The sequence below is a fragment of the Daktulosphaira vitifoliae genome, unplaced genomic scaffold (assembly GCF_025091365.1).
Source record: "Daktulosphaira vitifoliae isolate Bord-2020 unplaced genomic scaffold, ASM2509136v1 Scaffold_2, whole genome shotgun sequence".
Lineage (NCBI taxonomy): Eukaryota > Metazoa > Arthropoda > Insecta > Hemiptera > Phylloxeridae > Daktulosphaira > Daktulosphaira vitifoliae.
In genome coordinates, this window is record NW_026099573.1 from 30,960,806 (window position 1) to 30,987,471 (window position 26,666).

The 26,666-nt window shown below is 34.0% G+C and overlaps 1 protein-coding gene across 1 annotated transcript in view; it reads left to right on the forward strand.

The window, feature by feature from the left end:
* LOC126898127 (E3 SUMO-protein ligase ZBED1-like) overlaps positions 1 to 26,666 on the forward strand; it is a 100,713-nt gene that overhangs the window by 24,690 nt on the left and 49,357 nt on the right. The gene's annotated exons all lie outside the window — the stretch shown is intronic.

Consider the following 26,666-nt stretch of genomic DNA (forward strand, 5'->3'; position numbering starts at 1 on the left):
TGTCCCAGAGATGTTCAATTGTATTCAGATCTGGACTTTGACTAGGCCAATCCAATACCCAGACTCCATTCTTAGACAAAAAATTTTTAACATGTTTTGAGGCATGTTTGGGATCGTTTCATGTTGGAATTGCCAGTCACCCTAGAAAATTTCTTCGGCATGTTCCAACATATTATCTTTTAGTATGTCAGCTTATTTAAAGTGGTCCACGATACCTTCTATGTTGACCAAAGGGCCAATACCAGCTTGTGAAAAGCATCCCCAGACCATAACATGTCCATTGCCGTGTTTTACGGTTGGAACTTAGTAGTGGACATTGTCACGAGTATTGACAGGACATCTAACATACCATATTCCGTCTGATGAAAATATATTAAATATATATATTTGCTTTCATCGCTAAATAGAATGGTCGACCACTGCTGTGTTGTCCAAGACTTGTACATAATAGCAAATGAAAGTCTGGCCTTCTGGTTCTTTACAGAAACCAATGGCTTCTTGCTGAGGCATCGACCATTCAAACCCAAGTGGTTCAAGCGACTTTTACAGTTGATACATGAAAATTAACACCGTGTGAAATGTTTATATCGCAAGTAATGTCTACAGCTGTAAGGCGAGGATTTGCAATTGATATCCGTCGAATGTCCCTATCGACTCTCTCGGTTTTTTTTCCGATCTTTGAGCATTCTTTACTATGCCACAGGATGGAAATTGTTGGTTCCATACACTGACAATCTGTCTGGATAGTCCAAAATCTCTTGAAATACTAGCTTGTGAACGGCCACTTTGTAATGCTGCATTAACTACCTCTTTTAGATCAGAAGAATACTCTTTAACCTTCAAAATTTTGGTTAGAAGGGTCCACGCAATGTATAAAAACGGCAACTGACTACCAAAACAAAGTAATTACAAAATAAAATAGGTGTTAGTGCTAACAAATACACCTGTCAAAATACTTTTGAGCACTGTATTTTGAAAAACAGACTTATTTACTTATGCCTACATTGTCAGCTTCTTTTCCAAAGGATAACAGCTGCAGACTGCTACACTCTTCACTAGAAAATGGTCGGCTACTTACTGTCTTGCAGGTCCACGACATTTAGTGGTCTAAACTAATTGTCAAAATACTTTTGAGCGCTACTGTACTTTATCTTAATCAGGATGTAAATAAGAAAATAGCAGATCACGTAGCTTTTGGAATAATCCACCAATTTTTTTTAAAATTAAACACTATCTACAGATTTGCATCGAAGCGTTTCTTATGATAGTGATTTTAATCACTGACAGATACTTGATACAACTATGTCACGTCACCACTGTGCTTTTTTTACTCTATTATTATTATTAAATACAAAGTGTCAATCCTAATATTAAGTGTAGACAAATATATTAACGTTATATAAAATAACAAAATGATTTGTATACTTTTCCTATGTAATAATTATATATTATGCTGTCTTATCAATAAATAATAACATTGTAAGAATGAGTATACATAATATTACATTATTTATATAATATAATAAGAAAATCCCTTGATAAAAACTGGTGCTGCAACCTAATGATAAACCACTTTGGTTACGTATCAGTTAATTTCGGGAGCTAACTTCACGGACATTAATAAAAGTACAACAGACATCATTCGCCGACAACTTACACAAGGTAAGACTAAGCCAAGTAATTTGTGACAGCGGAACAAACAGAGATCACAACATGAAATAAAGGGTTCAAATAATATGTTTTTACGGTCATTATTAATTTATTATGTCATGTTTTCTTTTTGGTCAATATACATTTTGTATATTAAATTATACAATAGATAAAAATTTGTATAAATTATAAATAGTGACATGGCCCGTAATAGCAAATAATTCATTTACAGTGAATTAGCACGTTATCCGGTTGTGATTATCAGTCTATCGTCGCACTCATTAATGTTGACGATAACAATAGTTTGTCTTGTCCGGCGGTCGGTAGATAGGACAGGGAGTGCAGCACCGCCATACACGTCGGCGACTATATAAACCAGTTCATCTGTGACTTACATCCGCCGCACGTGCCGTCGAAATATATATATTGACTTCATGCCAGACTTTAATATTGTTAATCCCCACTTTATATGTATTTTGCAGTATTTTTAATTATATTGCTATAATAAAAAGGTGTAATAAACTGACTCCACGGTTATTCTAATCATGATTTTACATTTTAATTTATCATTAAACCACCTTTTTTACCAAATTAATATTTAATTAAATTTACCAAATTTAATTAAATATTAATAATGAATAAAGTAGTCTTAAATGCTGCTTCATCTAGACAAAAGGTAAATCACATTTTTAAAAATAATGATCTTACTACTGAAAATAAAAAGTCATAAATTAAAATAATTAAAAATTAACTTTTCTATCATACAATAATTATTTTTTTTTACATGCTATACAATAGTTTTTATTAGATACATGAAATAATAAAAAATTACCAAATAATATGACTCTAAAATATTTAGTGTACTCCTAAGGTATCTTTAAATACCGTTTTATTAATATACTTGTATACTAGCACAAAATTAAAAAAAAAATAGCAAACCAAAATATTATCCTACTAAAGACTATGCGCGTGGACATAAAAAAAAAGCTGAATAAATTTTAACGACATTTTCGGAGTATTTTGGAATGTTTCTGGGCAGGTCTGGTAAACATTTTTAAATTTAAATCGAAAAACGCTGATAGCAATGAACGTTTTTGATAAATATTTTAAACTCTCATAGTATGCTAAAAAAATTTTTCTCGAATTTGCGAATAATTTTCCAAGAATAACGAGTTCTTTCATTAAAAATTTTTTTTGAAAATGGTACGTCGTTCAGCAATTTTCAAAAATTTTCAATGTTTTATTATATAATAAGATTAGTAACAATAATGTTATTGAGGAAATGTTAGACAAAATAAAAGATATTCAGGTGAATAAAACACAAAAGTTAAAATCATTATTAACTAAATATGAATATGTATTTAAGGAAGAACCAAAACTAGCAAGAATTAGACCGTATAAGATTAATGTAATAAAGAGAGAATTTTATAAATGTCGGCCATATCCCATAAAACCCACACTTTTACCTAAAGTGTAAGAAGAGATAGTATGTATGATAATATAATTATACAGCCCAATCAAATTGTAATTGATCAAAGTATTTTGAATCAACTACAAAGTAAAAATGAATCATTGAGAAAAATGGTAGTAGAGCTCCAAATGAGCATTGAGCAGTTGAAAACTCAACAAGTTAATCAGCATGTAAGCATACATGATAAAAATGAAAATAAAAATTTTATTAGTTATAAACCAGGCTGTTGCTCAGATGCTTCACGTAGTACATAAAAAAAAAAACAAGTAAAAAAAGTAGAAAAAAATGTATTAAAACTTGCGCCAAAAATTTATAAACCACCTCTAATAACAGCCAGTGGTGTTAAAAATATCAACGATTTAATTTCTAATTTAACTCGCGAAAAAGTCATTGATCATGAGCAACAGTTGAAAACTATTGCTAACGGCGATATTAAAATTATAACTGGTGATGAACACGTCTGAACTACTTAAAAAGTACTTTAAAAAAATAAAATTGAGTACCACAGATATCAATTAAAAACAGAAAAAAAGTTTCGTATTGAAATCAGAGGATTACATCTTGACACTGAAGTATGTGAAATTAAAAAAGCCCTAGCAGATAATGATCATTATGCAAGTGATGTCACTAACATCCAAATTAAGAAAAAAGTAAATCCTAGTGACAAAAATAGTGAAAAAACAATAATAAAATTACCGTTATTTTTTGTAGACCTTGATCCTCGAGATAACAATAAAGATATATACGACTTAAATATTTTATGTTATCATAAAATAAAAGTAGAACCTCCGAAGAAAAAAAAAGGTGTGCCACAGTGTAAAAACTGCCAAGCCATACTCAAAATTATTGTCACAAAAAATCTATCTGTTTAAAATGTGGTGAAGAACATAAAACAGAAGATTGTCCAAAATCGTTTGCGGAGAAGCCCACGCCGCAAATTGGAAAGGCTGTTCAGCTTACAAGAAAAAATCCACCCAAAAAAAAACATACGCAGTCCAACGTCTCCAGCAGAAACCTGCTAAAACTGTTACATCGGATGTTTCCTATGCTAAAATTGTTAGTATTTCTAATGGAAATAACGTTATTCTTAAAAAACAACCAATACAGCCGGTTGAAAGTGATAACTCAGCTTTAAGGGAAATTTTATCAGCCCTTACAAATTTTCACGTAATCCAAAGAAGTGATGCGGGCGAACGAGTGGCGTTTTACTCAATACCGCGGTTATAAATGTATACAAGTTACAAGATATTAAATATACTCAATATTCAACTATGTGTATGCTACGTTAAGCCGCACTAGTTAGTTATTAGCAGTATCAATGTACGTTTATACCTGTGATGAATATATATATGTATTTATATATGCACTACGAATTCGTCAGATCACACAATTAATTCGTATCGCCAGACAACTAACAAAACAGGAAAGTAACAAAAGAGACGCAACCCAGAACCAAAAACGAAACGAAGAATCGACCAGTAAAGGTATACGTCGGAAACGGAACAGACCGCAATATCAGTAATCCATATTCGGCGGTGGCCTTATCTCGGTGTCAAGGGCAGGGAGACAACCGATTGTCACATTAATAGCTGGACGGCTGATATCGAAAGAGACACGGGTGAGCGTCAGCCTAGAGTAAAAGACGGTGCCGTGTCAAAATATAACAAAATCTTTAACAAATATGACAAGTAGACTTGATAAGTTAGAAAGTAACCAGTCTAAGTCTAACAATCAAAACAAAAAGAAGAAATGAATCATACATTACGTATCATAGCTTGGAACGCCAATGGGCTAGTACAGCGTAAACAAGAACTTAAAGACTTCTTAAGTAATGAGAACAATGACATAGCTCTTTTTTTAGAAATACATTTCACCCACCCCATGGACTTTTTTGAAAATAAAAAATTACAATATCTATACTACCTTACATCCAAACAGTAGAGTACGAGGTGGTACAGCAGTTATTATAAAACAATACATCAAGCATTTTGAGTATGAAAAGTATTCAGCAATGCACATACAATCAATAAATGTCAATCATTAATGAGTAAGATTTTCAGTTTCGGCAATTTATTGTCCACCTCAAGGTGGCGCTGACTTTAATAAATTCAATGAGTTTTTCCAAAATCTTGGCAATTGTTTTATCGTAGGTGGTGATTATAACACCAAACATACTCAATGGGGATCAAGACTTAATACCCCTAAAGGACGAGCACTATTAAAATCAGCTAATTACTACAAATCTGAGATTATTTCTACTAGAAAACTTACTGGCCAAGTGATTCAAATAAAGTTTCTGATCTTCTACACTTCTTCATAATTAAAAGTATCTCATCTAATTATGTTCAAACAGAAGATTAGACTTGTCGTCTAATCACATTCCTGTGTTATAAACAATAAGTTCGAATGTCATATTAAAGAAGCGGAAAATGTCTCTCATAAATATTCAGTCAGACTGGGATTTTTTTCAGAATGGCCCTAAAAAACATTATCATACTTTTCGTACGTTTGAAAACAGCAAGTGACATAGAAGAAACAGTAGTACATATGCTAACTAATGATATTGTCAAAGCGGCAAAAGAATCTACTCCAGAAACTTGTAAAGACAGATATTGTGAGACAATTTATCTAGCGAAAATAAAAGAACTTAATCGTTAAAAACACAGAGTTCGAAAAAAATTGCACACTACCCATCATTTAGCAGAACGACATGAATTCAGAACTTGACCAAGTACAATATATCAATCATCAAAAACCAAACGAAATTAATTACAAAATACGGTACAATATTACACCATTAGAAGTTGCACATGAAATTGATACAAATATCAACCATAAAAAGGCACCGGGTTATGATAAAATCAGCCCTCGTATTCTGAATGAATTACCAAAAAAAGCTATCATTCATCTAACTCATATTTACAACGCTATAATACGCACACATTATATTCCAGAACAATAGAAAAAGGCGCAAGTAATCATGTTGCTAAAACCTAGTAAACATCCATAGCAACCTTCTTTATATAGGCCAATATCACTCAGACCGAGTATGGCTAAACTTTTAGAAAAGCTTCTTTTTAAGTGCCTCAAACCTTTCTACAACATTTCTGAAGTTATTTTTTCATATTTTATAGTATTCGATGCTTATTGATGAATTTTGTAAAGAATGAAATCATCAACCTTAATTATAATTAAGTCATGTTTTGGTTTATTATTTAAATAAATAATTACTTAGTAACTCAAGATAAATAAATAAATAAAATTTTAAAAGTTAATGTAATATGACTCCGTTAATGTTATAGTATGAATTTCTTATTCCAATGAAATATCATCCTGGATTACCATTTGATATTTTTAAGATACACCAACAAATTTACCCATCGCCATTTCATGGCTTGGCAGGTGTTATAGGATTTCAACATCAAAATTTGAATTTTCATTTAAAATCATACTTTCCTGGATTTAAAATAAGGTATGATTTTTACCATTGGCCCACTGATCCAAATCGCTCTTTTTACTGTCATTTGTATAAAAAAGTTAACGGAGTAGTGTCAGCGCACGCTCATTATGAACATCAGAACATTGAACTAACAGCCAAAGGATCGACTAACAAAGACTTTCAACCAAAATGTTCAATGATGTTGATTTCATATAAAAATAACAAAGCAACCTTTTCTACAAAATGGACAACTGAATATCCCGATTATAATCAAAAACCTAGAGAGGAAGAGATGAAAACTGCGTTTTTGATTAGAATCACAAAAAAGTTATCTATTGGTTTAAATTGTACCCTCAATTCATACTGTCAAAACAAAATCAGTCAAATTTCGGCACTATTTTATTACAAAAACAAATCTCAAATGGTAGGCTGCGATTTAGGTATGAATGAAGGTCGTCTGGCATTTTACTATTATTGGTCTAATAACTTACAAACTTGTGCAGAACTACGGGGAGACTTTAAAAAACGAGAAACTTTAGGTATAATAGGGTTTCGGCTGTATATACCGAAAATTAATACAAGAATAAATATGTATGCAGATACTTTATCTTCAATAGTTACTACCACTGCATTATATTTCAGAAAATGGTCATTAACAATAGCCTATATATATTCTGGAAACTCCAAATGGGGGTTGGGCATAGGTTACAATTAATTCGTATATTTATTAATTCATGTACTAGCAAAGGATTTACCGGTATATGTAGTATTATTACAGAAGAAATAATTACTTCTGTAACTTTGAACCTTAAACTTTAATTGTGTATGTAAGCATATGTGTAAAATGTGTATATTTAGAAAAATTTATAATCGTCAATTTTATCAAGTTAAATCTTTTATATTAAATTTGAAAACTTTGGTGTATTTATATTTTATGTAAATTTATTCATACATAATTATATTGCCATGTACAACAAATAAGGCAGTAACACAATAATTCAACTTTCAGATTATAAGATATTTGGATACAGGTTTTACTTTTTAATAATTTTCATCTAAATATCGCAAATTTCGTTTGAATTGGAGTTAAACAACTCAGAAAATTGGTGATCATATGAGTGTAATTGAAGAATAAATTTTATTTTTGATCTCCTGACATGTAAGAAAAAGTGGGGGCTATATAATCGCGGAGAGTGAAGAGTCGGATCGTAGAATCTAGGACCGTAATTTTACTGAAAAATATCATTGGTTCCAAAAATTTGACTAACCGAAATCATTATTTATCAAACATTAAAATTTCATGATATATTATTTCTTCCATGAAATTTTGGATAAAATTGATTCCTATGATAATCAACTTTTGTGATAATAAAATTAATTATAATTACAATATATTCTATTTACTATCACTAAAATATACTGTATATATAATTCTTCGTAAATAATAGAAAAGCTTTAGGGGAAAATGTTGTGTTATCAGAGTATCTTAGATAACCTTAATAATGTAACATTATTCTAATCTGCAAAAACATGCCAACAGTAATAAAAGTACACTGATACACACATGTGTTTTTACATTAATTTTTTAATAATATATTTTCATTAATAAATTAATTACTTATTAACGTATCATAAATTAATTAAACATCATCGATAAGAGAAGACGAAAAAGGAAATAATTATTTTTTCACAAAAAAGGGTTAAGAATCTTTTTGAGTATTTACTACGATCCATCATAAGTTTAGTACACTAAACTGAAGTTAAGAACATATTAACTAACAAAATAAATTTTATTCTTAAATAAAGTCCGTTTTACGTAATTATGGTAATTTGCACGCCTACTGCCTTCCTTCGATGTGGTAGCCGTTTCTCAGACTCCCTTTCCGGAATCGAACCTTGATTCTCCGTTACCCGTTACAATTATGATATTGATAGTGACTACCATCATTAAGTCGATAAAGCATGGAAAAAGTTCGATGGAACAGTACATGTAACTACATTACGTAAACAAACACTTCTGTATAGAAAAAAATAGTAAGGTATCATGGCTCAGATCCAGTCAAGGGTTAGTTAGGCATCGGCGGTCTAGTTTTACGGTCATTTCAAACTGGAGGAAACCAACACAACTCTAAAATGGCTGCAACGTATTTGTTGTTACGCACCTTGTTGAACGAACATTACAGCTTTCATTCATCATTTGATGAGTATGAATTCGTGTACTCTTAACGGATACTCAACAATTTTGACACCCCGAGAGATATTCGCTAGTTACTAGATGCACACAAATATTATGAGTTATGACGCACATTAAGACTTAGTAGCTTGTGTTTTGTGATAGTGTTACGTTACTATTATTGACAGAATTTATTATAATAAAATACAAACACGACATCCGCTTCCTGAGACTGATGAATTAACAATTAATATTTATTGCAAAATTGGACAATATCCAAATTATTAAAAAAAAACCAAAAGTCCTGGTCATCTTTGTCAGTCGACTTCATTGCCTTGTCTAATGACACAACAGTCTCAGTAATCGGTTGTCGCTATCCGGCTTAATGCATAAAGTTTTGTTTTTCCTTTTTCACCTACCTACTCTCGTTCTCAACATTTTAGAGTATTTGTGTCTTGCACTTCGTCTGCACCTCATTCCTAAGTGTTACTCTCATTCTATTCCTATAAAAACGGCCTTTCGACTGGTTCCTTTCTATGGTACCTTATTAGATGCTTTGCATTATCGACTCTCGTTTGTGTCAATTGAAAAGCCCGGTCGCCTGTTTTGGAGACATAAATGTTTTACTCTTTGGTAATCTAATGCAGTTACCACTTCCTGGACAAACAGGAAGTGTTATTGCAACAAGAATAGTTGACTCAGTACAACACTAGTACTTAAAACTAAATAAAATTTTAATAAAAATTCTACTATCACTAATTGTCATTATTATTAACTAACATAAATATTAGCAATACATAACAAAATTATCTATTATACTTTGGAGGTTAAGGCCTCCAAGGTAATTGTTTGAAATTTAACGCTAGTAGATGATGAGCACAAAGAAAATAAATATTAACGCCGAAGGCGTTTAAGACTTTTATTTATCAAAACAATAATGAAACAAATTAGGAAAAGGTTTAAAAAATTAACGTATTCGTCAGCGAGGCAAGCGAGTTGAGAAAAAAAAATTAGTAAACAAAAATGGTAAATTACTCGGTGGTCAGACAGACACTAATTGGAGTGGGAGGTTGGTTAATTGAAATTCATATTTGAAAAGTCACACATACAGGGTGTAAATCTTTCGAACCATAGTAATTTATGAGTGAGTATCCTGGTAAAGTGTAAAATAGGACATCGTTTTTTTTTTTTTTTTCCAAAATAGGAGAAATTTTGGAATAACTCCCCCGAATTTCTCTAAAATTAAAAATAAATCATACCACAATATTTCCCGCAAAATTCTCATACAAATTGAATGGTCACTCGATTTTTTGTAATTTTTGCGCCCTCCTCTGAAATTTGGGTTCGAAGTTGGAAAAAAATTTCACATTAGTGTGACCCATCAATTTGTATTGAAATTTCACTGGGAGTCCTGTGATGTAGTTTATTTTTAGTATAAACGATTAAATAACAAGAAAAACCGAAAAAACCTACAAATAATGTAATATTTATGCATTTTTATTGCACAAAAAAAGAAGCTATATTTTAAAGGTTATCTAATATTATGTGCAACTTAATAAGTGACTATTCAATAGTGAACAGTATTTTTCGAACATTTAAATAAACATTAACAAGCTCAGTGATGTACCATATTCTCATTATTGATTAATTTCGGAAAAGAGTAGTGGCTGATTACATTAAAATAATTATTTCTAATTATCCTATTGTAATAAAGTTAAAAATATTCATTTCAATATTATAATTGTTTTATTTCCCCGACCTAAAAAGAAAAAAAATTATAATTTTATAACAGTTTCCATGATAAAAATTATAATCGGTTTGAATAAATAATAAAAGACGAAATAAACTCATGAAATTTAAAAAATATCACATTATTTGTGGGTTTTTCGGTCTTTCTTGTTATTTAATCGTTTATACTAAAAATAAACTACATCACAGGACTCCCAGTGAAATTTCAATACAAATTGATGGGTCACACTAATGTGAAATTTTTTTCCAACTTCGAACCCAAATTTCAGAGGAGGGCGCAAAAATTACAAAAAATCGAGTGACCATTCAATTTGTAAGAGAATTTTGCGGGAAATATTGTGGTATAATTTATTTTTAATTTTAAAGAAATTTGGGGGGGTTATTCCAAAATTTCTCCAATTTTGGAAAAAAAAAAAAAAAAAACGAGGTCCTATTTTACACTTTACCAGGATACTCGCCCATACATTACTATGGTTCGAAAGATTTACACCCTGTATAGGGACGAATACCAACAATGTTTGACAAAATACAATAAAATAATTTCGCGACATAAAAACGGTAAAACGGGGGATGATGACTAAATGGTGATAGTGGCGGAAGCCGCCACATTACTCCCCTTTGGAGAAAAAAAAACTGACCTGATTTTTACGGCGTTGTTTAAACCCAAAAGACTGCACGGCGTAGTTTTGGTCAAAAAGTGGATAATCACGAAGGACGAAAGCGGGTTTCAGGCGATCTATCGAGATTTAGACTGCCCTGCGATCGCACTGGATTTTAAATGTTTTTTTCTGGCGTTCCAGTACGGCGTAGGGACCTTCATATTTGATGCTAAACGGCGGTCGTACGGCGTCAATACGTAAAAACACGTGATTCACTTTGCTTAAAGATTGTAGCACAAAAATCAAATGTAGCGGCACGTGATTTGACCCAGTAGTCGATTGCAATTCTGCCATAAACTGCTTTAAATCTCGAACTAGCTTCGATTTTCAAAGTGCGATGAAACGTTCGACGATCCCGTTTGCTTGTGGGTGATATGGCGAAGTGCAGATATGTTGAATTCCATATGTGCTGGATAACGACTGGAACAAATCTGCCTCAAACTGTCACCCTTAATCGACCTTTACGAAATCCGGTACGCCGAAACGAGAAATCCAATTTATAACAAAAACTGCAGCAACAGCGTGCGCAGAATGTTGTAGATTGGCCAATGCGTGAAACGGTCGATACAAGTGATTAAATATTTTTTTGCTGCAGACTGAGAGAGTGGACTGACTATGTCCAAATCTAACTCCAAAACGCCAATCTAGTAACACGTAAGGCGCTGTCGGCGTAATAGTATGTTTGCCAATTTTACTGCGTTGGCACTGCAGGCACGTCTTTATCCACTTTACGATTTCAGCGTTAATACTCGGCCAACAATAGCGGGCGCTGACTAAGCGTTGCGTCGCTTTGCGAACACCATGTGTTAAATCATGGAGCGCTTCAAAAACGGATCTACGGTGTTTGGCAGGCACGTACGTACAAGGCGTACCTGTTGAGAAGTCCACCAAAATTTTTTCGTTGTTTGTAACGCGAAATTGTATTTGAAAAGAATATTTAGAATTACCGTTTAAATACGTTTAAGCTCGACGTCGTCCATCTGATCCTTCAACCATTGTGCTGACAACGTCACTCTCCAATTTCACAACATCATTGCGCAAGAGTGTCCGGTACTACATTTTCGTGGCCGTGGATGTATTTGATGTCGTGCATTAACAGGAATGAGACAGGAAGGAGATATGCCGTGTGCCTGTCGTTCGACGTATTTTTCACTCTTCTGCGTAAACATAAATATATGGGATTTGTGGTCCGTGAGCAGAGTTGTCTTGTGACCTTCGATAATATGCATAAAATGACGGGTGCTGAGATAGGCGGCTAGGAGTTCTTGGTCATATGTACTGTATTTCTTTTGCGAGACTAAGAGTTTTCCGTAGAAAAAACCTAGCGGCACCCATTAGCCGTCATTTTCTTGTTCAAGAACACCACCTATGGCGATGCTACTGTAGAGGACTGTCTTTTTTCGCTACTTTTGACACTAAGTCATACAAAGTGACTTGCAGTGTTGCTGCGTTCTTGATGAAGCGGCGATAAAAATTTAACGAACCGAGAAACCCTATTTTATGGATGGTAGGGGTATTCTCTGATAGCGGCGATGCGGTCTGGATTTGGGCGACAGCCATCCTTATCAACAACATGGCCCATGAAAGACAACGAGGGTACTACGAAAATGCACTTAGCGGCATTAATGGACAAACTGTAGTTCTTAAGTCGCTGTAAAACAGTACGTATGTGTAAGACATGTTCCACTTTATTCCATGATGCGATCAAGATGTTGTCGATGTAAGCGAAAGCATAATCCAGTCCGCGTCACATATCGTTTACAACGTGTTAAATAGTTTGAGCTGCGTTTTTGAGCCCGAACCTCATTACTGGGAATTTAAATAGACCAAAGGGTGTTATAACGGCAGTCTTTGGTATATCCTGTTCAGCGATGGACACCTGATGGTACGCCCTGACAAGATCCATATCAGTGAAGACTGTATTTCCTTCCAGATAGACAGTGAAGTCATGAAGGTGTGGCAGTGGGTAACGATCTGCGCGTGTCTTCGCGTTGAGACTCCTATAATCGCCGAATGGGCGTAAAGTTCCATCCTTCTTCGGAACTAGTAATAAAGGACCACGCACTAGATGACGATCTACAAATGCCATTCTTTAGCATATAATAAAGTTCATTTTGGGCGGCTTTGGCCCAATCTGATGGCTACTTTGTGCCATATTTTTCATGTATTGAGTGCCCGACGCTTTTTTCACAACAATACTAGTATTTTTCGTTCATTATTGTTTTAAGCTTATTTTAAAAATTATTTTTAACTTTTTAGTTCGATGTGCTTTAAAAGCATGTATTTTAGTTTTTTTTAACTATATTTATTTTTCACTATTTAGTTTTATAACATATGAAAGCGTGTTTGAATTACGTTATGTATGTTTTTAGTTAAAATATTATAGTATTTAATGTGACTCGTATGTAATGACGTTATGAACTCGATCATGTTTTGACGATTTTTATGAGTCATTTTTTCTTAGTCGAATCATTTCTTCTAATGCTTCACTGTTACGTGGAGTTTTACCTGTCAACTTTGAGCAATCAAGTTCTTCAATTCAAATACCATCCAAAGATCTGAATCGGCTAAGTGTTACATAGGCTTGTCCATCAGCAAACAGCAGAGAACCCAGATAAATGTCTGCATGATCAACTGTACAGCCTTGCATCTTATAAACGGTTGATGCCCATTTCAGGATTAGCGATAATATTCGTCCCTCAGCAGTTCTATAGTGTATTTTGCTGGAAATTGTATCGATATTGGCTTAATTACGTGTTCACCATCTGAACCGAAATTAACTCGGATTAACGGGATGTCTTCCGCGTATACTTAGTCCCTGCGAAAACTTGGTCATATAATTTCTATAATGATGCCTATGTTACTATTCATTAAAGCCTTTGTCACATCAATGTTCGACCTTAACATCACATTATTTCCTAAGAATATTTTCAATACATTAGGAACACATCCTGTTTTATTGATATTATTATTATAATAGAGAAAAAAAAATATTATTATATAATAATATTAATTGTTACAGTCTGAAAAAGAGAGTGATCTCTCTCTTTCAAGTAAGCACCAAGTCACGATTAGTTCGTGTGCGACGCGAGGTATTGAGACAAACATTATAAGCAGTGTATATAACGGTGGCGACGGCAACAAATTAATACTACCAACGGAGGTAATCAAACTGATTGGTGCTCGTATTTTATATGCAAAACATGTTTCAGTTTTTCAAGCGCGGAACATTTAATGTCAAAAAGGATGACTTCATCTTCATCATTAATTAGTTATCGAGATGGATCGGTACACTGGTAGACCCGGAACACAATACCAAACAAATGCGTTTACAAATTACCTCATCGGTCAAAGTAGTACGAAAAGAAGAAAAACGTCAACTGTCGAAGAGACAAGTGCAAGAGAAGACTTGTACGTTGAACAAGTACATAATTAAATTGTGTTAAACATTTAACATAATTTATGAAATTTAGATACGAGAAACGTATGCAGTAGTGGAGCCCAGAAGATATAGTGAAATTGGATCCGGATCAAGAGAGTCAAATATAGTGGCACACGAATTTGAAGAGGAAACCACTGAAGAATCCGTTAAGAGGATGGATGGAGAATTTAAATTTGTTTAATATACGCGAAAAAGTATTAAAGTTGAACAGAGACCAGATCATGGACCAGTTGCAAATACACCTACCGTATGATTCGAACATGATGGCTCAGATATTGAGACAGCTCCTATTTTTGAACGAGACAGACTCGGATTCCTCTGTCAGCAGCATTATTAATAGTATGGTTTGGCTGCTGATAGAAGATTACCAGATCCTGTCTCCGAAAACGTGGACGAACCTGGCCGCACCAGAAGGTATTACAAATATAGAATTGGAAGAGACGGATCAACTATTCGTAATCGCCATAGGTCAGTTGCTGGCAAAATTTCAGAAGAAGTTAACGCAGCATGGAGGAATATTCCAGTAAGGCAGCTCGTGATTGTATTAACGATGGACGATATAATTATAGGTAAGTAGATATTTTGATTCATGTCAAAGAAATAAAATAAATATAGTTTAAAAAACTGAAAAACACGCTTTTAAAGCATATCGAATTAAAAAGTTAGAAATAAACTTAAAACAATAATGAACGAAAAATACTAGTATTATTGTGAATAAAAGTGTCGGGCGCTCAATATACAAAAAATATGGCGCAAAGCCCCCACGCTTTCAGATTAGTGATGGGACAAAATAACAGGAACAGTGATTTATAACAGTTACTAGTGTAGTAACAATAACAGGCTGTTACTTGGAAGTAAAAGTAACAGTTACTATTATTTTTTTTTTTACTGTTTAACATGATGGCCATAACGTGGACTAAAGTGATAAATTGATAACTGGTAACTGATAACAATCAATAATGATAACAGATAATTACTAAATACTATACTTAATTACCTATATTATATTTATAATTTATTATTTAAGTATTTAAATAAAGACATAAACAAGTTGACTGCCATGAGCATCATATGAGATGCTGAGTGGAATCTATTTTGCCACGCAAAAAAACAGAGATTATGGTGTCGGTTGCCACACTGATTTTTTTGAATAAAATTGTTTATTTCATCATTACTTTATATAAAATTGATAACAGAATCGATTTTTATTGATATTTCACCGATATGAAGTGAGAACCAAATATGATGCTCATGGCCTATAGTGCCGTATTTGTTTTCAGGAGCATCATATTATCATTACGTATACTGTATGTAATATTAGTTTTATTATATTTTTTATTTATTCTGATATTACAAAATGGACCCAGAGCAAATCAACGAAGCATTGAATTTTTTGGATGACGATGATTTTAGCTCGTCTCTTGAAGAAACGTCATTTGATGATACTGATGAAGACCCAGATTATCAAATTAATTCTGTAATTATTAAATTTTAATTTTACTTACACTAGCAAATTATTATAATATTTTATATTATAATATTTGTGATAAGTATTATTGTATAGAACGCTATTTCAAAGATCATAAATACCAAACTTTAATAAACTCATAGTTTCAATTTTTTTAATGTTAAATTTTTTCTTTAACATTATGAAATCTATTTATTGTTATTGATATTATATTAATGCCAAGTATAGCTTGTTTTATTTTAATATAAGTAAAAAGTGATTTTTATTATGACATTTGATATTTTAATTGTTATCTTCATAATTATGTGCAAAGTATGTCTTTTTTTATTTAAATATAAAACTAATCCTGCACTCGAAAACACCCTCTCACAAGGGACAGATGTACCAAGATGGCATAATGAATGTTTTGCTACTATACTTAAATAAGTGTAATTATAGCGATTATTGTGCCACCATTGCAATGGATCTTGACATCTTGTTATTATTGCATCTTCCGGGTAACGCATATATCAAATACATTGAAAATAACATACTTGATAGATTTGTTCTAATGGTAAATTTTTGTAAATCGCCTAAAACATCTCGGTGAGAGTGTTTTGTCAGCGGAAATTTTTAGAATAAAACATAAATCAGTAACCGGTGGATGGCAGTGTTGTAACACGACACCAGAAACAACTCTATGATCATCATTAAACTCATTAACTGCAATATAAGTTTTTTTCTGAAAAGATTAGACAAATGGGATTGTGGAATTTGAAATGAACGGGATATACTGAAAAAGTTTCCACATTGAATTACTTTCTTTAATGGGAATTTTTATTTTTAATAATATTTGAGTTTCTGAAAACTGACATTCAGCAATAGGTAAATTGTAATAAGAATGTAGATTTTTTATTGGAATAACTAGTTCATAACCGTCTTTATTAACTGTTTTCTATAATTTCAATAAATCTTTGTAAAGTATATCAGTAGATAATACTCTAGGTGGGATTTTATTATTTTTGCAATGTAAATGTGTATTAGATCTTCTTTCAATATCAATTAATTTAGAAAAAACAGTCATTATAGTAAAAAGTATTTATTGTATCCCCTAAATTGAATTATTTAGGATATTGTCTTCCAACATTGCATTATTTTGAAATGTTTCTACGTTTGTTCTCTTTAAATATGAAAAATATAACACAAATTTTCGACTAATCGATTTGTTCTGATTTATTTTTATATAAAGATGAATATATACATATATTAATTAACTAAATACTATATCAGTCTTATTTTAGAAACTATTTAATTTGGGGTGAAGTAGAAGTATAACCCTCTGGATCACGGTTGGTAACGAGTAGTTACGAACACCGTTGCAAAAAGGTTAAAGGGATTTTTACAAAAAGACAGTTTTCTCGATCACGGTTGATAACACGATGGTTATAATCACCGTTAAAGATTATGACTAGCCTTTAAAGAAAAGATATATATAATTTTGATCACGGTTGGTAACACTTAATTACGAACACCGTTGAAAATTATATATGTAATAAGGAAAAAAATAAAGAAAACTTACTCGATGGAAAAAATGAAATGATGAATTATTATATGAAGACTAGTTGGCAATGAACACTGCAAACACTAGTACAACGAAGAACTAAAAAAACTATTAGAATTTTTAGAGAAGAATTATACAAGTAGCGACGGTGCACTTTATGCTACCCGTCACCACCGGAGTAGTGTAGAACACAATTGCCCACATATTATTTATTTTTAAAAAACCCTCCAAAAACAAAAGAATATTCTAATTTGCTATTTTCGAGTTCTCGTTAAGACTGGTATATAAAATAATCATTACAATATAATAAAAAATAATAATAAATAAATACTTTAATTTACATATTTGAATAAGGGTTGTCAAACAGCGCTGTCCAGCGGACTTTCTCGCAACTGCCAACCAATGATAGAGCCGTAGCGTAACGCTACAATTTATATTATCATCATTAATTTTTCGAAACGCAGTTTTTAATAATTCGATTTTAATGTTGGTATTAGAAGTAAAATTATTAAGTTGTGAACTGATATCGTTAAAGTCTTTGTGGTCAGAAGCAAAAACATCTTTGAATTTATTAAACTGATCTTTTAAAATTTGTTCATTAGAATAAAAGGTTTTTAGTTGTTTTTCGATTGCAGCATTACAACAAAAATGAAACATGTTATCTAATAACTGAATACCCCTTTTTGATCTTTTATTGAAATTTAAATCATTAAGATCTAATTGGTTTCCCCACATATTTTTATTAATATTTTTTAGTATAAATAAAGATTGATTAATAATATTGTAATAATTAGTATTTTTGTTTTTATAGCCTTCTACAGCTAATGACTCACTTTTGTATTTACTTTGCCTAAAATAACCTGAGAATAAGTTAATGGAATACTTTTTTCATACATCATTGTCTCTTGCACTTCGTTAAAAAAAACACCTTAAGATACTGATATCTTAATTTCCTCCATAAATATAATTTGGCAATGACGCGGTCGCATTGCACTTCCGGCTTTACCGCTGGATGGCGACTGCGACACAGCTACCTCTCCTCGTCCGACAGGTCGCGCGACGCCGAGTGACGAGAACCGGTCCGGTGATGCACCAATATATATCACAATATATCTTTTTCAACTTCCTTACAGAACACTATCGTGACACTGTTTTTGGCATTTTACTTATATATAGTGATTTAAAATATACGGTGATTAATATTTAGCCGCCTGGTTATTTTTATTTTATACAAAATCAACCTTAATCACAACAGCAAGTTATAAGCAACAATCCCCAGCAAAACCACATTCTAAAAATTAAAAAAAAAAACAATAAAAGGATGTAATATTAAGTTAAATTTAGTATTACAAATTCTTCTCCTAAATTAGTTATAGCAAAATAGAGAAGACACCTAGTCATAGCTACTTCTACTCAAAGCCAGATTAAGTACTTTGGGGGCCGTAATCAAATGATTCAGATGGGCCTAATTAATTACCTAATAAATATAAGTAACATGAATAAAATATATGAAATATATTATTGTTTTCTGTTATATATAGTCTTTCTCCAAATTTAGGAGGAAGTGAATACTACAAACAACAATATTTTATATAATATTATAGATTCATTATTTTATAAATAAGATTTAATACAAAACCATGTTAAATTGAAAATTTTTACTTTATAAGCACATTTTTAAATTATAAGTAAATACATAAACTATTATAAAATTAGTCACTGTTATCGTCGCAACTATCAAATTGTTTATCCCCTTCATCAAGACATAATTCTTTTTTTCTAGCTTTTTCATTTGCAAAATTTTGGATCACTTCTTCAAAGTCTAGAGATTTTACAAATTCACTTTCAATACTTAAAATTCCAAGATTTTGTGATAGTGAAGATCTTAAAACGTTTTTTAATAATTTTAATCGGGTAAATGATCTTTCACCTGTACAGTTGGTACACATAAGAGAAAGATATAAACGTAATAACCGTTTAACATTTGAAAAACTTTCAGTCACATTTAAATCAACTATCATCTTATACATGTTAAGCAAAATATTCTTCTTCTTATTTTCGTTCGTTGTAATTAATGATAAAGACTTTGACGAAAATCTTAGAAACTGTTGAAATTCATTTTTAAAATCATCAGGGAAATCTTTTGGATACCTTTTTAATAACTTTTCCATTCCTTCTTCTATGTCTTCAATTTTCATGTCCATTGAAATGTCTGATAATAACTTAAAATTATCCCTTACGTTAGTATAAGCGTTAATTCTATGTACTAAAGCACTATAAAACTGATCAATTATTAAATAAAAAGTATTTATTTTAAATGAATCTTTTGCATTTAGTTCATTAAAACTACTCTCGTTTCTTTTAAATTTTTTTCTATGCGTAGTTAATTTATAGTCTTCATTTTTAGCCCTTTTCATGCCTTTACTTTTATATTCATCATATTGGTTTCTTATATTTTGAAGGACAATTTTAAGACTTTCAATTAAATTAATTGCAGTGTATAAATCAGCAGATTGTCCAACGACATTCAACGAATGTGCAATACACGGAATATAATCAATAAATGAATTGTACTTTTTATTTCTGCTTGCATACCAGTATAAGTCCCACACATGTTGCTAGCGTTGTCATAGTTCTGACCACGACAATTTTCTATGTTAATATCATTTTCTTTCAAAAAGTTAAGTAAACACAAAGCAAGATTTGCACCAGTATGACTTGTAATATGAATAAAAGTAATGAAACGTTCTACTGGTCCATCATTATTTACGTATCTCAAAATAAAAGTTAGTTGATCCATATGGGTAATATCAGGAGTAGAATCAACGCTCATTGAAAAATAACCGGCTTTTTTTAATTGATCTATAATCATAGTACGAGTTTTTTTTGCAATAAGTACAATAAATTCGTTATAAATAGTTTTGGACAAATAAGATGTGTGTCCTTTCCCTCGATTTCCGTGTACTGCAACATGTTGGGCTAAAAATGGGTCAAATTTTGAAAGAAGCTCCAATATTCCAAAAAATTTCCATTACGATTTGACCCGGAGTGTTCGTCTGAACCTAGAAATGGTAAACCACGTCCTGATAAAAATAATATTGTTTCAATTATGCGCCTTAACCCTTAAGCAGGCGCGTACCTATTTTTAACGTTCATAGTCGCGTGGGGGTCTATTAGACCCCCTTTCTAAAAAAGTATAAAATATGTATAAAAATATTCATTTTTTTTAATTCAAAAACATTATTTGTTAGCATATGATATATAAATATGGATAAAAATTAAAAAATAAATAAATGACAAAATTATGTGCATTACTAAAAATTATATTACGAAAAAAAAAACTTAATTTTCAAAATTTCATTAAAAAATTTTGGTTTCTAAAAAAATTATTTTAACTGCAATATCTTATTTTTTAGACGGTAAATAAAAGCTTTTACTATTACAAAATGTATTTTGATTAATTTTTCTTGTATTTCTTCGAGCTCAAACACGGCTTATATTTATTAGTTTTATGTGTATTTACATTTACATAATCATTTTTCTGAATTGAATTTTTTTATTATTAATATTACAATACAATTTAATTATTATCATACGAGTAGGGTTAGGAGGGGTAATTGTAAATGTCTGGGGTAAATGTAAATTACGCTTTTTTTAGGTTTGGAATTACAAATTTATTAAAACTATATTTATTATGTCCATTAGTACATATGTATAATAATATAATAGTTAAAAATCACTTTGATAAGAATCACTTTTCTCCCAACATTCCTTGCATACTGTTTACATATGTTTTAGACACATAAACTTCTGACATGTTTGACATGAATTTGTAGTTTTGATGTCCGTATTTCTTGGACAAACAGTACATCTTCCTCGTCTTCCTAATAAAACTGTAGAATATTCAGGAGGTTGTTCTTCACCAGCAAATTTTAACACCTGTTGCCTGAGAGACCTTGGAATATATTTAGAAACCGCTCGTTTTTTTAGTTGAACCTGTAGTAATGACAATCCCACTTCTTCTAAAAATTTTCTTCGAATCTTTTTATTGTTTTGGGTATTTTTATGAAAAATAATTTGAGCATTTATACCAGCTAAATCTATGAGTCGGAAAAATAACACCAAAGGCCTTACTTTACGTGACACTGAATAAGACATTTCATCTACCGTGTCAACTCCGGTTTTGTTTTATTATAAAAAAGTATAATTTCGGGCTTAGAATTATCTTCTGGCTGTTCAGAAATAGAACAATCAAGATGCATAGTAGATAACATAATCACATTTTTGTTTTTTTTTGGTATATACGAATCAATTGTTATTTGCTTTCCAAAACCAAACAAAGTTGAATTTTCGACTCTATTTTTAGTAGAAACAAATTGTATTGGTAATTCTATTTTATTTTTTCTTAGAGTACTGACAAATGTTATTTTTTTTTCCAACAGCTTGTTGGCCAACGAAATACTACTGAACCAATTATCAGCCGTAATATTACGCCCTGTATCATAAATGGGCTGAGATAATCGAAGTACAACATCAGTGGCTGAATTAGAAATTTTATAAGGCCCGTCTTTTTGTTTCCCTGTATACACTTCCATATTGAGAGTATACCAAGCTTGAGCGTCACAAATGGTTTGAATTTTCAAACCATATTTAGCTGGTTTACTTGGTATATAAACACGAAATGGACATCTACCCCTGAATGCAACAAGTTGTTCATCGATTGTAGTATATTCGGATACAGCATAATTATTTTCACAATTGGCCAAGAAAAGTTCAAAAATGTCTCTAAAAGCAGCGAAGTTATCAATTTCTTTACGAGATTGACGATCTCTGTAATCGTCAAAACGAATACAACGTAATAAGAAAAAAAATCGTTTCAACGTCATTGCTGAATGAAAAATACCTATTCCTAAACCATTTGTTCTCCAAAGATCTTCTAAATTTTGATGTCCTGACCTATTTACTCCTGATAGAATGAGTAAGCCGAGTAAACATTTAATTTCGTCCTCATCAGTTTTATTCACGTCTCTACTACGAACGAATTTGTGAGCGATACGATTAATGTATAAATTCGTACAAAATACAACACTTCTGATTATTTTATCGTCTATGAATAATGAAAAACAATCAATAGGAGTTTTACAATTTTTTGCTCCACCTTTCACACCTGCCGGAACACGAATAATATTTTGCTGTTTTGCTCTGGTACTTGTTNGAGTTTTACAATTTTTTGTAAAACTGGTTACAATCTGGTAGGGACTGTCTTGGCCCATTTTGTTGTCTTATCTTTACCCCAAAAATATTGTCTGTTACCTGTTGACGAAAAGTCGGAATCAGTTTTATTATATTCACTGCCTGAACTTGAATCATTCGTCTCAGTATCACTATTGTGTTCATCAACTTCTAATGTATCAGGCAATTCAGAGTCGGTGTCATTCTCAAAGCTCATTTCGTTTTCTTCAGGAATACTTTCATTTAGCAAATTTTGAATACTCTGTATTTCTAGGTCTTCTGAGTGACTGGTCATTGTGATCTGGACTACATTTATTACTTATTAGTTAAGAATAATATAGTTTTAATTTGTATATAACATAAATATTGACACGGACCGCGTCGTTCTCTATACACGGAACCCCGCGACCCGTGACACCTGTATCAGCCGCCGCCCTTCTACGTGCATATGGTAGTTTGACTGACTAACACCGCGTGCGATACGCCACGGTACAAAGTCCAGCAAGTGCCGCACGTCCAGCTACGACCCGCCGCAAATACACGTGAAGTCATCTCCGTGACACCGTTCGACACACATCGGCCTTTTTCCTCATCGTCAATCAGTGCCTAATCTCGTGTCTGTTCATCTTAACTTGTGTTTTCTTCGTCTTTTAGTAATCGTGTATATTATCTATAATAATTTAAAGTGTATATATATATATATAACATATATGTAACATTGTTGAATAAACGGCACCGCACAAACTAAATAACTATAATCGTGTCGACTACATTATTTATCCGTCATTACGACGTCTAAGTATCTGTCAACTGGCTCCCCGGCAAAGATTCTAAACCGGATTAACTTTGACTAAGGTAAGAAAACCATTTGCTGACTTGTCTGTAATCTATTTTACTTTTTTATATAAGAGACAGCTAGGTTTACTTAGCCGCCCTGTGCTTCGAGTTATTTCAGTCACAGTCCGCTGGTGACAGCAGCGAATTCCCCGCTCGGTTATAGATAAATTTTCAATAGCGCAACAATTGTAGAATTCCACTTCGCTAGTTATTTTTAACATTAACAAGTAGATTATCCAGTTGTTGCCCAACCATTCCTTATCGCGTGCGCGAGACGACGCCGCTGATTCACATTACATTGCAACGACAGCGATAGACAGGTAGTGCACAATACACTCCGTATCAACGCGTTCGATATAGCATTAACAACCGAGCCCATAAAACCGTTTGTATTATTATTTCCGACCTTCGAAATTATAAATATTATAGTAACGTCATCCCCATACAAAACCATTATCTTAGTTCTATACTATATCAGTACCACAACAACAATAATAATACAAACGGCCGGCATTGTTGACGTTCATACGCGAGCACATAACGCGTATTCTCGAGACCGACGGTATTGTATTTCCGAATAACAAAAACAAACAAGCGCTTGCGTTTTATTTATTTATTTTTGTTCATTCTCGCGAAATACGGTAAAGAACGTTCACGATGTCAGGTAAAACTTTGTCTCAGATGAATCGTCGGGAACTATTGCGCGAGTGCGCGTATAGACAGCTAAATGGGCCCACAACGAAAAGCGATATGCTAGCCGTGTTGGAAAATAATTTACGCAGCGAAGGGCTAGACCCGTCGAACGCGATTTTACCCGAACGCCCGCCGCTTCACTATGAGACGCTCGAGACGGAACGCGAGTCACGGATAGACGACGCCCCCGCGCTATGCCGGACCGTCGTCCCCCCGACACACGCGGATCAACCGGTTAACCTGGCGCTAGAGGAATCCGAAACAGGGTCTCTACACGAGTGGTCCCAGGCAACCGGCCGTCACAACGGATGTGTGAACGCAGCGTATACAGATGACATGTATACGGTACGTTCAATATCCCACGCAACGGAGGAGATAGGCGCGTTAAGGCAGAGCTTACGCGATGTATCTTTGAACACACGCATGGAAGCGCGCATGTCAGAAGTAGAGAGAGCACTGTCCCGCATTACGCAGGAGATTCGGTCCCTCTCACACACAATTACAAGTCGCGATTTAAACAACGAGTCCATGCTAAATCCGTTCGCCACCGCACAAGTGACGCGAGGAACAGCCGACACAAATCGTACTGATCGCGCGCACTTGCCAGAACAAAACCGCGTAACGTTTGGGCCGAGTAGCATGACCCAGAATAACGCGGCTTTACAACAACGTTTGACGGAGATCGAAGAGCGCGAGGCGTGCAATATACAACGATTAGCCGGCCAGACCACGCGCGCGTCTCCATCACTACCTCGAGCGAACACGCACGAAGCAACTTACAATTCAGACGCGCGCCCACAACACACGGGACATTTCGGGTCAAACACGTTTGTGCCACCGACACGCGATTTGTCACCGTCCTCATCAACCCGTTCATATACACATTCGGCGACTGTACCGTACAATAATCCACCTGTTTTACGTCCTCCGTCTCCTGAGTTCACGGGGAAATATGAGGAGGACCCGAGGGAATTTCTAGAGCAGCTAGAAAACCTCCTGACACAATCCGGTATCCATTATGATTTGTGGGTGAGAACCGGGGTACAGTTTTTAAGGGACACGGCATTTACTTGGTGGGAGTCCATTAAGTTGAACAACATGTCCTGGCGCCAATTTTCAAGGGAGTTTCTCGTGGCGTTCGATAATAATAGCATCCAAGCCGAGCTAGAAAACGAACTCATGACATCACAACAGGGGCCCAATCAGCGTATGACGGAATTTATTATAGATAAACAACGTTTAGCGATGCGCGCCCGCCCCAGTTGTTCCGAGCAGCAGATCGTGGATCGTGTAGTTAGTCTTTTACGCGACGAATATTACGGCAACGTGAAAATGCGAAGTCCGCGTACTCTAGACGATTTGCGCGTAATCGCGAACGATCTCGACAGGCCCTTACGCACGGGTAGGCTAAAAACCAACTTAAAGCCGTACGTACCGCCTCCTGCGCCTCCCCAACCACCGCAAGTTTTTCGACAGCGGGCGAGCGCGCCTAACGCGGAACGCCCCCCCCGACCCTGCCGATATTGCGGAGCAGACCACTGGCACAGCAGTTGCCCTAATAGGCCGACTGTTTCGGGAAACGGGCAACAGTCACGGAGAAATTAGTCCGCTCTTCTGGCTTAATGACACAATTCCACACAGCAAACAAACNAAAGACACAATTCCATACGGCAACAAACAAGCACACCACACAACGCGCAGCGCGAATAACTAATTCGTTCATTAGCGATAGCGAAAGCGAGCGCGTTCCTCTCGGCCAAAATGATGAAATTTTTAACGACCTTCCACCTCACCTCGCCCGTTCACCGGGCCCTCAACCTCGACTACAGCCCCTCGCTCGTAACGCAGGACAAGCTGTAGCCCCTTTAAATGCACTTACCGCACCCCCCACCCACNAACGCAGGACAAGCTGTAGCCCCTTTAAATTCACTCACCGCACCCCCCACCCACAGTGAGGGACACAATGCGGTCCTCAAGGTTTTTAAAAATATTAGTCATACGGCCGAGAAAACAAAAGTCCCCGTGTTATACGATGATAGCGCGAGTCGGGCCAACGACATGTTAGCCACCGTGGGGGAGGGGATACCAGCCGAGACGGCCTACCCGCTTATGGCGATTGACACCGCCGGCGGACAAACCGTTCAGACGCTCCCCGTTCGAACCGTAAACCACCCGAGTTTTGCCAAACAAACACGCCCGCGTAAAATTACAACTCCCGCTGTGGAACAACGCTCTTAGACAACCTGTACTGTGACGTACTTCTAGGGCATGATTTTCTGACCGATCAGGAAGTCTCTTGGGATTATGCTGCGT